The 15820-nt window shown below is 41.3% G+C and overlaps 1 long non-coding RNA gene across 1 annotated transcript in view; it reads left to right on the top strand.

Annotated features, from left to right (window-relative positions):
• The first annotated feature begins 2022 nt into the window (after nt 1-2022).
• LOC123758450 (uncharacterized) overlaps nt 2023-15820 on the top strand; it is a 14457-nt gene continuing 659 nt past the window's right edge. The window contains exons 1-8 of the long non-coding RNA XR_011222415.1: nt 2023-3437; nt 3919-4019; nt 4853-5239; nt 5598-5759; nt 12824-12992; nt 13652-13725; nt 14414-14583; nt 15280-15820. The exon at nt 15280-15820 is cut by the window's right edge and continues 659 nt beyond it. This is a non-coding gene — a long non-coding RNA (uncharacterized lncRNA). The remainder of the gene's footprint in view (nt 3438-3918; nt 4020-4852; nt 5240-5597; nt 5760-12823; nt 12993-13651; nt 13726-14413; nt 14584-15279) is intronic.

The following is a 15820-nucleotide window of genomic DNA, read 5'->3' as shown; positions in this document are numbered from 1 at the left end:
CCAAACCGGGAAGGCTATGTAGCACCATCAAAGTGCGAAATAATCAGGGCGCTAAATATCACCAAGAATGCCAATAAGAGAACAAAAACGCATAAGGCGAAAGATATCAAAAGTATCAGATTTACCTAGAATTCTATCGAGGGACAAGTGACCGCGAGGGACGGTCGGAAAACAAGACACGCTCGTCCTGGAAGTCAGGACATTAAACAAGTATATGCACAACTGTAAGAGGGACAACGCAATTCGGACAATAAGGAGCAGGGCGGCGCTCCATCAAGTTACCGTGGGTTAAGCGAGTGATAAAAAAAAAAAAAAAAAAAAAAAAAAAAATTGGTCAGACGTAGTGTATGTAGGTTACATTAGCATTTTTATAAGCACTTCAATAACGTATGGTTGACTGTTCAATAGAACATTCAACTATATTAATCTCTTAACCCCCGTCAATGGAATAAAATACCATACTGTATATATAAACACATACATGAACATTGTAAATGTGGCCACGTCTGTGGTACACGAGAAAAGCTCTGCGTTTCTTATCTGCCGCAGAAGTAATGACTGCTGTAACTATTACACAAATACTAAAACTAAACTTTTCTAATCTACCTAAAACTTAATTATTTACATTAGTAACTTTTCTAATGCTAAAATATAACTTACTATTTACAGTAAATTTTGTTTCTACTTTTCATTTGTCCTTTTGTAGTATCGTGTTATGCAAGAGATTTTTTATTGTGCACCCCATACTCATCCCGTGGTGGAAGAGGTTAAAGGAACATAATGGGTTCAGGAACCGAAACCCATTGTTTCTTCAGCTAAGCAAGTTTATTGAGAAAAAAAAAAAAAAAAAAAGTGCATAGTGCAACATTAGAGTTACAATGATTAGTTGCTCAAGGCAGATGGAATGTGAAGCACATTCCACAAGATTGAAGATATAACCAGGATTACTTTAATTAAAAATCAGGATAAAATACACGAAATCTAAAAATTTAAGTATTTTAATATAATAAAGTAACAAATAAGACTTGGGAGGCTTACAAAGTTAAAAAAAATTAAGGTTACGCACAATTATATAACATGGTGCTGAAAAGACAAAGTACTAGGCTATGTAAATTTACCACCACACAGGGTAGTGTGAGAATAGATGGAACATTGAGAAGTATTCCGACTGTTAGTTGACTGATGAAGATTAAGCCACCCATAAGGTGGCACGGGCACGAATAGCCTGTAAGTGGTGACCCTTCGAAGCCATTATTAGTTACCTTGTCGATACCTGGTTGATGGGGTTCTGAGAGTTCTACTCCCCAAGCCCGGCGCGAGGCCAGGATCGACTTGTGAGAGTTTGGTCCACCAGGCTGTTGCTTGGAGCGGCCCGCAGGCCCACCACAGCCCGGTTGGTCCGGCACTCCTTGGAGGAATAAATGTAGTTTCCTCTTGAAAATGTCCACAGTTGTTCCGGCAATATTTCTTATGATCGCTGGGAGGGTGTTGAACAACCGCGGGCCTCTGATGTTTATACAGTGTTCTCCGATTGTGCCTATGGCACCTCTGCTCTTCACTGGTTCTATTCTACATTTTCTTCCATGTCGTTCACTCCAGTACGTTGTTATTTGACTGTAGATTTGGTACTTGGCCCTCCAGGTGTATATTATTTGATATCTCTCTCTCGTCTTCTTTCTAGTGAGAACATTTGGAGGGCTTTGAGACGATCCCATTCCAGTATCATTAACTGATACTGGAGATCTGTGTAGGTGCGACTATACCGTATGGAGAGGTCATGACCTCTGTTGACTGGTGGTGCTGGCTGACTCTTATATATACAGGGAAGGTACCATCCAGGTGGCGCTGGTGTTCCTATAATTGGAAGCTGGCAGGTAGAAACGAGCACTGCGCTTGTTAACTAGCGAGCGGCGTGAACTTGGAGGGGGGGGGGGCGCCAGGTGTGCTGGGCTGACAGGCCAGGGGGGGTGGGGGTAGAAATAGCCTAAGCTACTCTATCCCTTTGAGATGTATTTCTTTCTTATGTCAATAAACATACTTGAACTTGAAGTTTGCGGGCCGTGGGGGAGGTAGAGTGGTGGTACACTGTCTAGACTTCAGAGTACTATAGTTGTTGTTGCTCTTGATTCTTGAATATGCAGACGTGATATGGTAGAATAGGTGATGATGGAACAGGCCCAATCTCCTTCCTAGAGAGATTCCTGTAACAACATATATATACAATCATTTACACAAATACATATACACCTCGACACTTACATCTATGGCGACTCACAGTTACTAGTCTTGCCCCACACCCACCCAACTGGGCGGCATCTTTAGTCATGGGCTCCACACCCACCCAACTGGGCGGCAGCTTTACAGTCACGTGCATGCATTACCTACAGTAAGCAAATGTAGAATATTTCATTAAGATTTCCTGTAGTACATCATTATTAATGAAGCACTTACACATTTCTTGAAGTCCATTTATGGTGTTATCTCTGAATTCAGCGATATCTTCACATTCCTTTATATATAATGACACAATGTATGCGAGTAGTTCTGCTGACAAAGAGTTTACATTTAGTTAATTCTACATCAGCAGATGTTACAAACTCCCAGAGGTACTTGTAGCCGAGCCTAAGCCTAGCAGTGGTAACATCTAGAAGTCTGCTAACCTTATTGGATGACCCATAGACGTGCAGTACTTCGTGCATAATAGAATAATGGTGGAGCAACTGGTGTGAATTTAATTTTGACTCAAGTCTACGAGATTTTGTGTAGGGAGAGGTAGAGAAAGTTAATTTGTAAGGAGGTTATCTTGAGATGTTTTCGGGGCTTAACGTCCCCGCGGCCCGGTCCTCGACCAGGCCTCCTTTTTGTTACACATCCCCAGGAAGCAGCCCGTAGCAGCTGTCTAATTCCCAGGTATCTATTTATTGCTAGGTGAGCAAGACCATCAGGATGAAAGAAACTGTTTCCGGTGTGTTTTGTTTACGTTTCCGCCGGGGATCGAACCCGGAACGTTAGGAATACGAATCCTGAGCGCTGTTTACTCAGCCGTCAGGCTAATTGGATAAGAAAGAATGTGAGGTGAAAGGTGAGACGGTATAGTGCCACTCTGTCAGATAATTTGGTACTAAAAATAAAACGCATGTATTATTATTTACACTATTTACGCTACTTAAAAAAAATCATTAAATTGTCGTATATACACTTCAGAACATGAATCTCTTTAACTTTTGTAATGACAGTGGCAGCAATCACTATATGACTAGCGTAATAAGAGGGGAGCATTAGCGCCTCTGGTGGTCAGAAGCCTAAGTGTATTACAGGTTGACAGTTTTGATATTATGGTTTACCAAGCGGTCAGTTGAGTGTCCGGGCGTCCCACTTCATAGAATACGGTCATTTGACGGCGAGCAGGCGATTGGCATGGTTCACATGGAATAACTGTGAGTATAATATCCATAAATCTTTAATAATATAATATACATTAGTGTTCCCGTGTGTACTTAATATTACGTGATTCGTTATTATTGCTTATATATTGATATAAAACAGTGTTGTCGGGTGGGAACCACCGGACTAGTTGGTGATTAAGGGAGTGGCCGTAAATAGTCATGCCCGTGGGGTAGCCTTAAGGACAACACCAAGAACAAATCTTAGACATATTGAATGTAAATATTAATGAGAAAAAATGGGCCCACGGGATTTGTAGTCCTAAGGTTTCGGGTTCGATCCCCGGTGGAGGTGGAAACAAATGGGCAGAGTTTCTTTCACCCCTGATGCGGCTGTTCACCTAGCAGTAAATAGGTACCTGGGAGTTACGGCTGCTTCCTAGGGGGTGGGGTGTAACAAAAGAGGCCTAGTCGAGGACCGGGTCGCGGGGACGCTAAGCCCCGAAATCATCTCAAGATAATATGATTGTTTCAGAATGAAGGGAAGATGCTCGTACCTAAGGAGCCTCCAGTTATAGTGCCCTCAACGACAACAGGAAGCCGGCGCCTTGTCAACGGTACCCCCATGGTTGTATGGTAACTTTATTTTGAGCACGCGCACTGCTGCATTATTGCATTGATCATAGTTTGAATAATATGCACAACATGTCTTCTAGCTAAGCATGTAATGTTTACCAACAAGTTACGCTAGGTTGTGTTTAGTGAGTTGGGGGATGGAGTTGGTCATATGTAGTTATTGTTTGTGGAACCAATTACCGCGTAACGTGGTGGTGGGGTCACTCGATTATTTCAAGCGTGGGTTAGACATATATATGAGTGAGATTGGGTGGTTATAAATAGGAGCTGCCTCGTATGGACCAATAGGCCTTCTGCAGTTACCTTTCTTATATCAGGATGGCAATTATGCAGATAAATGTTAATTGTTTCCATCTTATTAAATCAGCGTTATAAAATTGAATCACCTGTAAAAATCTCATTGTAATCAGTAGGCTTCTACCGTTGGTTTAGTGCTTATAGATTATACATTGTAATTAAGCTGTTTTAATCATTTTTAACTATATACCAATAAACAGCTAAATAGGTTAATAATACACAGTACTTTAAACTAAGGTTAGCTAAAGGTTTTGTTTTAGTGGAAGACCGTAATAAGACAATGTTTCTTTTTAACTTTTAAAAGAACATTGATGCCTAGCCATAGCCTCCTGTGTCAAAGCCAAAGATGTTCCGTTGCAATCTTATCAGTCTTGGCTACTCCCTACTGTTGATACTCTGTAATTAATCTCCATTTCAATTTCACCTTTCCAGTGATTGGTTCCATTGTTCTTGAAAGTCCTAATTGTATTTTGTTACTCGATTGTACGTGAGAAACTTGTTTTAGTTGCCCATAATATATGTAAATAATTTTTCAGATGTGTGAAAAGTGCCGTTCTGTTTGATCAGTCAAGGTAAAGGTGTCGGGTGTCCCCTGACACGTGGGTGATTTGGGATGCGTACTGTTTAAGCTTTCCGATATACAAGTTTCCAGAGAAATATTAGTTGACGTGTTGTGCGCAATGCTACGCCGTGCGTGGATCAGCTGCTGGCGTGAACTGGACATCCCGCCCTACGGTGTGGCGAGTCTCCCTCTAACGTCCTCCGCCTGTGTTTTCGTCGCCACTCCTCTCTCTACGGGCCGACACATCTAACACTTTTGACTTTCATCTCCTCCTCAACGTCAACGCGTCTGCATTCATCTGTCCTGGTGCAGTCATCGGGAGGGTAAACCCTTCATGCAAACTGCAGCTATTCTCAAGAAGGTAAAGTGTTTATTTAACAAAGTTCTGGGGAGGCCCTGGTATTCGGCCAAAATGAGACGATAACGTGAAATTCTTGTACAGGGCAAAGCGCATATAGCGTTACATTTTAATTACATGAGAGCCGAGGTTAAAGAGTTTGTCAGATTACAGATTAATACGGGAAGGAGGGCGGGGTAGACATTGATGTAATTAATTAGTTGTATGTGAATTATGATATCCTGTGTCATGTCCTTGCCCATAGCTTCAAACTGTACATCAAATCATAGTCCTAATTTCTTTTAATAAATCGTAGTCCAGATTTCGTAAAAGAGAAATATGATGAAATATGTAGTAAAGTGAAATTGTATTTATATTGCAGGAGAAATTGTGAAGAGAGCCTATAGGGGAAGACAGTCATTATTACCGACGCAAAGACTGGTATTGGGAGAGTGATTGCTTCGGTGATGGGCCGTGCGGCGAGCCAGAGGCAGTATGGTGTGGCTGGACATGAAGTGTCAAGAAGTTGGATGAGGGAATTGAGGTACTGTGTTGCTTAGAGTTTGTTAGAAATGGATTTGGTGTGTAATAAATAATTTGAAGATTTGATGTAGTGAATGTAAAGATTCTTCTTGTCTTATGAGGTGCAAAGTTTGTTTCGAAGATACCAGATTGTTGTTGTTTTTTAGGCAAGGAAACACATTGCGGTGACTGTTTGAAATGAATACTTTGCACATTAATATTGTGAACGCACCTTTGTGTGTGATAAGTTTAAAAAATGACACACTAAGTGTGTGACTTAGCCTCACAGGAATTGATCAGTAACTCTGCAAAAGACTGGGAATAATAATAATAAGAATTTATTTAGGAAAAGTACTTACATAGTTGCAGAGTTACAGTACAAACAGTTTGATTTAAAGATAAAACATACAATCCTTAAAGCCACGAGTACGCATAGCGTTTCGGGCAATAACAGCAAGTAAAATAGTGAGATGTAGTTATGTACATAATATGTAGTGTTTGTATATTGTAGTATGTAGTAATTAGCTAAGTGTAAAGAAGACGAGACCATTGCTTGTGTTGTCTTCACAGCTGATGGTTTTATCATCAACCATCTTCTCAGTTGTTCCTACTACCCCCTCACTGTCAATCACCGAGCAATCTTCGTGTTGTTCGCTTCCGTTCCTCTTCTCTTCTGCGGAGACCATCGAGTCTGTTGCCTGGTATGTTGTTACTGGAATGCCTGTGTCTTCTAGTCAGAAACTTAAGGTTGGGTCCTCTCCTTCTTCCTCTCCAGAGGGTAAGAAGGTTTGACTTTCTTCCTCACCCCCCTCCTTCTGACTCTGTCACTACATCCCCTCCCATTTCAGTGGTGGAACCCCCTATCCCAGATAAGGAGGTTTCTTTTGCCCCCGATTCCCTCTCTGTTACTGCCGTTGCTGAGGTGCACTCCCTGACTTGTGCCCCCCTTCCTCCAGCTGTCGTTGCCTGCCCCTCTCAGTTGTCTCCTACTCCTCTGGACCCTGTCAGTCCGCCTCTGGTCTGTCCTCTTGCTCCCTTCCCTCTATCCTTACTAAGTTTACCCATGCCCCCTAACCCTGATTTTGCCAACCCTGCTCCTGAGATTCTTTAATAAACTGTGTTCTTCTATACCTTTATTTGTTTCTTGTTGTGTTACTGTCGTTTCTCTTTGGTAATGTTTATTGTTCAGTGGAATATTCGTGGATTGTATGCAAAGTTATATGAACTGCAACTTCTAATTACACAGTTTTCACTGCTTTGTGTTTGTCTGCAGGAACCAATGCTTGGTGCTCGTCCTTGTCACTTTCGTGGTAATTCCTTTCTTTCTCCCCCCCTCCCCCAGCTGTTGCTGGGCCCTGTAACACTACTTGTCTCTTAATTGGATCTGATATTCCCTTCGTCCCCCTACTACTACCCTCACCTATCCATTGTTCTGCTTCCTGTGTTTGTGGGTAAATGGTATACAGTCTGTTCCATGTATCTTCCCCCAAATGTCCCGCTTTCCCTTCCTCCCACCAAACACACACCGAAACTACGACGTTGGTGCAACGTTGGAGCAAGTTTTAACACCTCCTAACCAGTTATAACAACCAATATAGCAAGTTGTAACAACGTTCTAATACGTCATAAACACGTTAAGCCAAGATATAACAACTTTATTTCAAGTTGTAACAAGCGGAAAATAGAGACAGTTTCGGTTTGTGTTTCCAGGGCTGATGTTAAGCACCTCCTGGACTCCTTGACAGAGCCGGTGGTTGTTTTGGTTGATTTCAACTGTCAACATTCCCTCTGGGATGATGATCTGACAAACACCCGAGGCCGTCTTCTCGAACCTTTCGTCCTCCCTTCCTCTCCTGAAGTCTGGCGAGCCCACTCATGTTGACTCTCGAACTCGCACCCTTTCGTGTATTGATATTTCTCTCTGCTCGTCGTCCCTTTATTTAGATTTCACGTGGCAGGTTGTTGATGACCTCCGTACCAGTGATTATTTAATTATCCTCGTTTCCTTTTTCTCTTTCCACCCTCCCGTCTCCTTCCCTAGGTGGCAGTTTGTCAAGGCTGACTGGAGGCTATTTACCCTCCGTGCTACTCTCTCTGACCTCTTGCTTGTGCTCTCCTTCTTTTGTATGACACTGTCTTCAACGCTGCCCTCCACTGTATTCTTCGCTCTTTCTTCCGGGGCACACGGAAGTGCGTTTTGTGATGGAATGTGGACTGTGCTGAGGCTGCCCGCTGTAAGCGTGCAGCCTGGCAGAAACACCGCCGGCGGCAGAATCTTTTATTTTGTTTCGGAAGGCAAGTGCGGTGGCCCGTAGGACCATCTGTACAGCTAAACGTGAGAGTTGTAAATGTCGTTTCCACCATTATGTGAGATACTGTGTGCCGCAGATCTGGAAGAAGATCCGCAAGATTGCGGGCAAGTTCGTTCAGGATGTCTCGCCGGTTCTCGACCTCTGTGGTACTGTTGTGGCGGATCCAGTGCAGGTTGTGACCGAAGTGGGTTCCCACTTTTCTGTTAAGTTTGGTTCTCATCTTCGTCAATGTTTCCTTCCTTCGTAAGCCTGTTCTTGAATCTGTTAATCCTTTAGATTTCCGTACTCATCTCCGCCTGCCCAATAACGATCGTTTCTCTTTCTGAACTTGAGTGTGGCCTGGCCCTCTGCGGATGTATGGCGGAGGGCTCGGATGACGTTCATTATGAGATGCTTCGCCATGATCCTCCGTGCACATCTTGGTATTTACTGAGTGTATAACCAGGTGTGGGAGTCGTCTCTGTCCCTGAGGACTGGCTCGATGCCGTTGTACTCCCTATTCAGAAAGCAGGGTCTCTGTGCACATCCCCTAAGGACTTGCGCCCTATTGCTCTCAGGAGTTGTTTGCAAGCTGTTTGAGCGTATGGTAAATGTTTGTCTGATGTGGTTCTTGGAACACCATCACCACCTCTCTCCTCAATTTGGTTCTCGCAAGTGCCGCAGCACGACTGATGTCCTGGTGAACTTTGAAGTGTATATTCGTAGTGCCTTTGCTGCGAAGACCTCCGTTATTGCTGTCGTTTTTGTCCTGGAAAAGGTTTATGACACAACTTGGAGGTACCATATTGTGTCCCAACTTGGTTGTTTTGGCCTGCGTGGTAATCTGCCTCTATTCATTCAAAGCTTTCTCTCTCTTCGTACCTTTCGAGTCAGGCTTGGTACCACTCTGTCTGCCTGTTTTTGGCAGTATGAAGGTGTGCCCCAAGGTAGTGTTGTTAGTACTAGTGTTTTTCTGGTTGCCCCTAATGGTCTTTTCCTCCCTTCCTTCTGGCATCTTGTTCGCTCTTTATGTTGACGATCTTACTCTTTGGTGTCGGGGTGGTGATTCGCCTGTCCTTCAACTGCGGCTTGAACTTGCGATTGATGCTGTGTCATCTTGGGGCCACCAATCATGGCTTCAAGTTCTCTACTACTAATACTTGTGTCATGACTTTTACTCGGAAGCGGGTCGTTCTTTGTCACTTTATGGTCATGCCCTTGAGTACAAAGAATCCACGAAGCTTTTGGGGTTATTCTTTGATACTCGTTTGTCTTGGTCGCCCCATGTTGAATGCTCTAAGGGCCTTAACGTACTTAAGGTTTTGTCCCATACTTGTTGGGGAGCGGATAGACGCACGCTCCTCTATTTGCATTGCTCTCTCGTCCTTTTTATCTTAAACTGGTTGAGAGAGGTACAGTCTTTGGCATGAATAGCCCCCTAATGTCTTAGAGTAGTTCATGAAATGTTTGATAAAAATCTTGAAGGAGCGGTTGTTTGCGGCCAACAAGTTGATGGGGTTGATCAGGTGTGGATGGGCCCATACAACTGTAATTTGGTGTTGTGAAAACATTGTGGTCGGTTTCTCCTGCAGACAGTTTATGCCTGGTTGGTTGATACCTGGTTGATGGGGTTCTGGGAGTTCTTCTACTCCCCAAGCCCGGCCCGAGGCCAGGCTTGACTTGTGAGAGTTTGGTCCACTAGGCTGTTGCTTGGAGCGGCCTTGGAGTATGCCGTTGTTGTAATATTTGAGGTGTTGGAATAAAGACTGAGAAAAAATGTCACAAGTCTGTAAAGAATGGCACAGTGAATCTTTGGGAATCTTGACTGTTTTCAAAGTATTTGTAGTAAAGAATCATGTCGGTCGTACGCCTGCCAGGCGGTACAAAGATATAAATTGTGAAGCTATGCCACAAAAAGTTTAGATAAGACCGCTCCTGTGCCAGGTAAGTCTACTACGGGCTCACCATAGCCCGTGCTACTTGGAACTTGTTGTGAGTAGCTGAATCTATAACAATCACAAAGTTTAATATAACTAGGCGACTACCTTTATGACTGATGGAGATTAGATGGTTCAGGAAAGGGCTGTGTATTCGGCAGAGTGGTTTCACATCTGGGCCGCTAAAAGGGAACTTGAAGTTTCAAAAGGATCATCAGTTTTTGATTTAGTTCATTTATTATGCACCCCATACCCATCTTGTGGGCGGTATTGGAAAGGGTTACAGAAGCGCGTAATGGGCTCGGGGACTGAACCCCACAATAAGCTACGCAAGTTACAATCACACTGTGTATTCTAGCATTTCGGTGTTTAGCTACCACATATGAGTGATTTAGATAACTGCACTTGAAGCAAATGTGGTCATGGTGGATATGATTTCATATGACAAATCATAGACTATTGAGTAGTCTATGATTTAGACTACTCAATAGTCTTTTTGAGTAGACTATTGATCCTACTTTGGAACATTCCCCTCCCACACCACCTGTTTTACAACCCTGTGGGTGGAAAAACGTGCAGCTGCTCCTGTTTTCAGTCCCACATTGTGGCTTGTTGAGCTTAAAACCATTGCTCCTTGTTTGTGTTACATCTGACCTTTTTTAAAAAATTGTCTGGATCCACCAAATTGTTCAATATTAACAAAAAATAACTAATTTGCCTAATGTCTGGTTTGCAGTATTGTTGACCGTGTGGCCCTCAACCATTCCTGGTTTGAAAGTTGACTTAGTTCAACTCCAGGCAATAAAAGGCATTGTTGAACATTCTCCAAAAATGCTATATCTTTCTGAAGATGATGTCTCCATGCTTGGATATGTAGCAAGTATATTTACTATATAATATACTTGCCTCACACTCTCATTAGCTTGTGTAGATAATGATATAGGTTATGTAAGATAAAAAAACCAATCACATTTATCAAATGTACAACTAAGCAGTTAATACTTCTTATTAACTTGATAGAGGATGGTCATGTAACAACTGATTTCTACCATTGTAATGGTTGCTATTTGTAACCCTAAGACTGTAATACTGTAATTGTATTTTTAACCCCATAAAAACTGGAAAGAGTTCGCCCTCACAAATGCTGAACCCAGTTGAGCATTTGTGATCAACCCACTTTCACGGGAAAGTGTGAGAGATGACCAAGGTGTTAAAGATATCTCTGCAGTCTATTACAGTGTGGATAGTTACTAAGGTTACTTGTTTAACAAATGCAGCCACCACTCCTCCCAGTTACTTTTAAAACTTAGTGTAATTAACTCTGTAGGAGAATAATCAAGTAGCACCAGTAACTTTGGGAACTTAACCTTTTTTATATATTGATGAACAAATCCACAAGGGCCGTGACGAGGATTCGAACCTACGTCCGAGAGCATCCCAGACGCTGCCTTAATCGACTGGCTATGACATGGTAAAAAAAAAAGAGTTGAAACCAGAAGTTCTACTGAACTTGTGGTTTGAACTTTGGATCCTGCAGCCTCTCCGAGATACAAACCAGGGTTTTACACAACTCCCCCCATGCACTCGAGCTATGTCAATATACACAACTCCCCCACTCGAGCATGGGGGAAGTTGTGTGGTGCAACACAGCCCATTATGTTCAGTCAATTGGTTGTAGACCCAGGAAAGGGTGCATTTGTTAATTTAGGGGCGACGACGATTGTGGGACTAGGAAGGGGTAGAGGTTGAGGGCAAGGTGCCTAGACTTCACCTTCAAGGATGTAAGAGCCAAAGATTTTAGTGTCAACTGGGAGTGCAAAGAGGGAGCGAGTGATGTAACACAAAGCGACAACATCGGCTGAGGAGAGCAGTGGAAAGGTAATGTCTGCGAGATTCACAGCACAACGGGTAGTCCATCAGTAATTATAAGGTGTTTTCCAGATTCCTTTATAAATTGTTAGCAAAGATTTATAGGTCAATAAGAAATACATATTGTAGATTATGATTTCAAATTTATCACACTAATTTGTGAAAGGCAGAATAAGAGAATACTACAAATGACCAAAATAACATAAATTTCAAGATATTTATGATTATAAAGCACTGTACATCGGGTTGGACATAATGTATATACATGTTTTTATATATTATCTGTTTTACAGTTTTTCCCAGTAAACATGTGCACGTTATGACAGCCTCTGAGACTGTTGATATTATGGCTTGCATTGTTACTGTATTAAAAGTATATTAGCCTTGATTAGGACTGACGAAGAGCACTTAAGACATTAATTAGTTTCTAAACCAAATTTCAGCATATCATTTTATAAAGAATTAAAAGTGCAAGTGTGTGTAAATTGTTAATGAATATTCTTAGCTAAGGAAATCTTAACACACAGTGCCAATCAAAAATACTTGTATCTTTTCTTGTGTTTTTATTAAAAATAATCAGTCTGACATTGCTAATATAGTATTAAAATGGCGAAAATGACTATAGGCTGTATGTAGACCACGGGACGAGTTCCTGAATCCATTATTTATGAATTTCGAAAGCTTTTAACCCCTGTTTTGATTTATAATATACTGATTAAAGTAAATCAGTATATTACATATTACATTAAATTATAATATTACTGATTAAAAGTAACTAACGGGATGTAAAACATTGGAGCGCAAACTAGCACAGCACGAGAAATTGAAATATGTTTATTGAGGTAAAATACAGACAAAGGGATGAGGTAGCTCAAGCTATGCTCACCCCGTTCAGTACATCGTGCTAATACATACATAGACACACATCACAAGCAATAAACGTATTAGCGAAAAATCTGAGAGATAAACATATACATTAACTAGCACAGCACGAGGATAATGGTCGTTAAGCACTGTGACGTCACCAATGAGGGTGTGTTGGGCAAGAAGGTCAGGAGCGGGCGGCGGCTGCCACAGTGTCGGGCTGACAGCCAGCAGACGTAGTTCCTTGGGAGTTGTCCCGCTTCTTACATCATTTGCAGCTACACCGGTCATCAGGTAAGGTTACCGTGGACTTTATTGCTCAGTGTATTAACTCATATAAGGTGCAGGTGTCGGTATTTAATTATCGTGTGACCTGGTTGTTGGCGTAGCGTAATGTGGGCTCTGTTATCTGTGATGCCTTCAGAGGGATGGTGATATTTGGGTGGCGTATGATAGAATTGGTAAAGTTATTTACATGGAAACGTAGTTGACGTATCCTAACAATAGTATTAATAATTAGCGTCGTTTAAGATTTAGCCGTACAGCATAAAGTGGCAGGTCGGTTTTTTTTGTTTAAATCTGCATTAGAAGGGGCAAAGTCAATATCTGGGCAGTACGTGGCCCGTTTAAAATGCAATAATTATTAGTGTAATGAGTAAAGGATACAAGTTCCTGCAGAAATTTGGGGATTTGTAGGTGAATTTTAGGCAGGTGTCATTACTTAAATGTTTAAATGGCTAGTAGGTACTAAAAGGCACTAAATGTACAGCTTATTCCTGTGGCGTAGCGTTGGTGGCAGTTTATGGGTATCTACTGTGGCTTAATGGTCTGAGGGTGTTTTCACAGCCCCCACCCCCCCTCCCCAAGGGTCGTAGAACTAGGCCGTTTCGATGAATCTTGATGGTTTTAAAACTTAATGGTATTAAACCCACTTTTTGTTTTTTACTTTACAGAAATCCACACTCGCCTGTTATGTAATTCACGGAAGGAATTATTTCTGAATTAGTTTGGTTAAGACCGGGTATTGGTAAGTTATGCAGGTTTGAATTTGTTCAGTCTTGATATCTGTAGTGTCCATTGCAGCGGGTAAAAAAATTTTTAGGTACGGTAGTTCTAATAGTTTGTGGTTGGGTAGAAATTGAAATTGTATTTTGGTATTGTATTAAATCTTCCTTGCACCCCACCCCCACTACTTGGGCAATTTTCCTAGTTGATGTGGTTTCTTCAGTAGTGCGAAAGTTGTATTGTAAACCTTTCAGTAAAGTTAATGTATTCAGTGGGGCCGGAATTAGTAAACGTAGAAATCTGCTTGTCTGGGATCACATTGTTTTCGCAGATAGTCAATTTTGTTAGTAATTAAGTGTTGGCATGTCGGTAATTTACGGGCTACTAGTGGACATGCGACGTCTTGTGGGGTCGTAATGATAATCAGTCATGGTATCGGTAGTCGCTAGAATGCGTGGTAATATTGTTTGGAATGGCAACTTAAAAGCTATTAGGACGAATGTATTAAACAAAATAAGAATATTAAATAAGGTTTAGTACTTAAGTTTGTACCCTGGTGTTGCCCTATATATCAAAGATTAGAAAGAAAAGAGTTAAGAATGTTATACAGAGAAATTACAATTTGTTAAACAAATAACTAGGACTTTTTCATAAATTTATTTGATACTTTATAAAACATTAATGGTATAAATAAGTAAATGTTTTTCTAGGTGTGGCTCGACAATCGCCACGAGTCTTCTTGAGAAACTTAAAGTGAACGGAGGACTAGTCAGGCGCACAAGGCACGGAAGTAATTCTGACGTGACGTAGTTGCAAGTCTCGATAGAGGTGGTTGAACACGGGGCGCCTGACAACGTTGCAGGAATATCTGAAAGAAAAGGCAAGTTGTTAAAAGTTTCAGTTAATATTTATAATTTAGGAGGAAACTGTTGGAAAGGATATTCTGCAGAATTATAGAAAGAGCATCTGTGGGACATTAGAAACGGTTAGTATTAACTAGTTTACTTGTCTTAGTAGGCAGTAAAAATAGAAATTAATGGAATAGGCTACCATAATTAGTAGGGAAATATCGATAGATGCGCTTTGAAGCAGGATGAATGGTAGTGTTCATGACGTTGTAATTGGGAGGACCTAATGGTGATCGGTGAAAATAGTTTAGGGCATTATGAATAGTTAGGAGGGGGGTGGGGGTGACGAACTGTGGAAGGTGTTGGTTCTACACCATTAGAAATATTGAACGTAGAGTTTGCAAGAATACCGAAGTTTGTTACTGGTTAGTGTAAATGTTAGGAAGAATGAAGGAATGTAGATATTCTTCAGTTGACTATAAGGGTAAGTGTTTAGCAGTTTTAATGTCAAATGGTATAAATTGGTATTCGATGAAGTATGGTTGACGGGCCATTTTGTTAGTGAAAACGTAATATGACTTCTAACGATGCGTTTCAGAACATCGTAGATTGGTGGTTAGAGAATAGTTTGTAGTAGGAAATAGTTTGGCGTGTAGTTACTGTAGCTTGTTGGAAGGGCAAGAAGTAAAGTGAATATTGAAATTAATGGAAACATTTTAACTTTACAGACGCAGTATAGAAAATGGATGAAGACGGGTGGCTGTAGCAGTAAGAAGGCCGGTGAAGCATAGACTGGAAAATTGGGAAGCAAGATGCAAAAGTGTGGATTGTGTACTTTGAAACTGTTCCCTCTGTTATGTTTAATATCTGGTGTTATGACTATTGTTCGGGTGGTTTTCTGTATGTTTTGGGGTGTGAGTAATGAGGACATATTGTATATAAATGAATGTTTTATCAACTATCTGTACTAGTGTGTTGTGAAATAATTGTCATGAAATTGTAAGGGTTTGGCGTTGTGTTTTATAGCAATATTTATGTAGGATGTTTGTAAAAGTTAGGGAAATTTAATGATGTGAAGAGTGGGAGTTATATTGTACAAGACATTGTGGTGCTTGAAAAGAAGTAGCAAAATATATGACATGTGTTGGTGATTAGAAGGGCTGAATAAAGAGTGGTGCCTAATATAGGTGGTGTTGAGAAAGATGTAAAGGTACGATATGTGAGGTTGTTCAGTGTAGGAGAATAATAATAGTTAAAAAAAAAAAAAAA

This window comes from Procambarus clarkii, chromosome 49 (genome assembly GCF_040958095.1).
Source record: "Procambarus clarkii isolate CNS0578487 chromosome 49, FALCON_Pclarkii_2.0, whole genome shotgun sequence".
Lineage (NCBI taxonomy): Eukaryota > Metazoa > Arthropoda > Malacostraca > Decapoda > Cambaridae > Procambarus > Procambarus clarkii.
The sequence above is the reverse complement of the archived record's forward strand: the minus strand, read 5'-3'. Positions and strand labels throughout refer to the sequence as shown.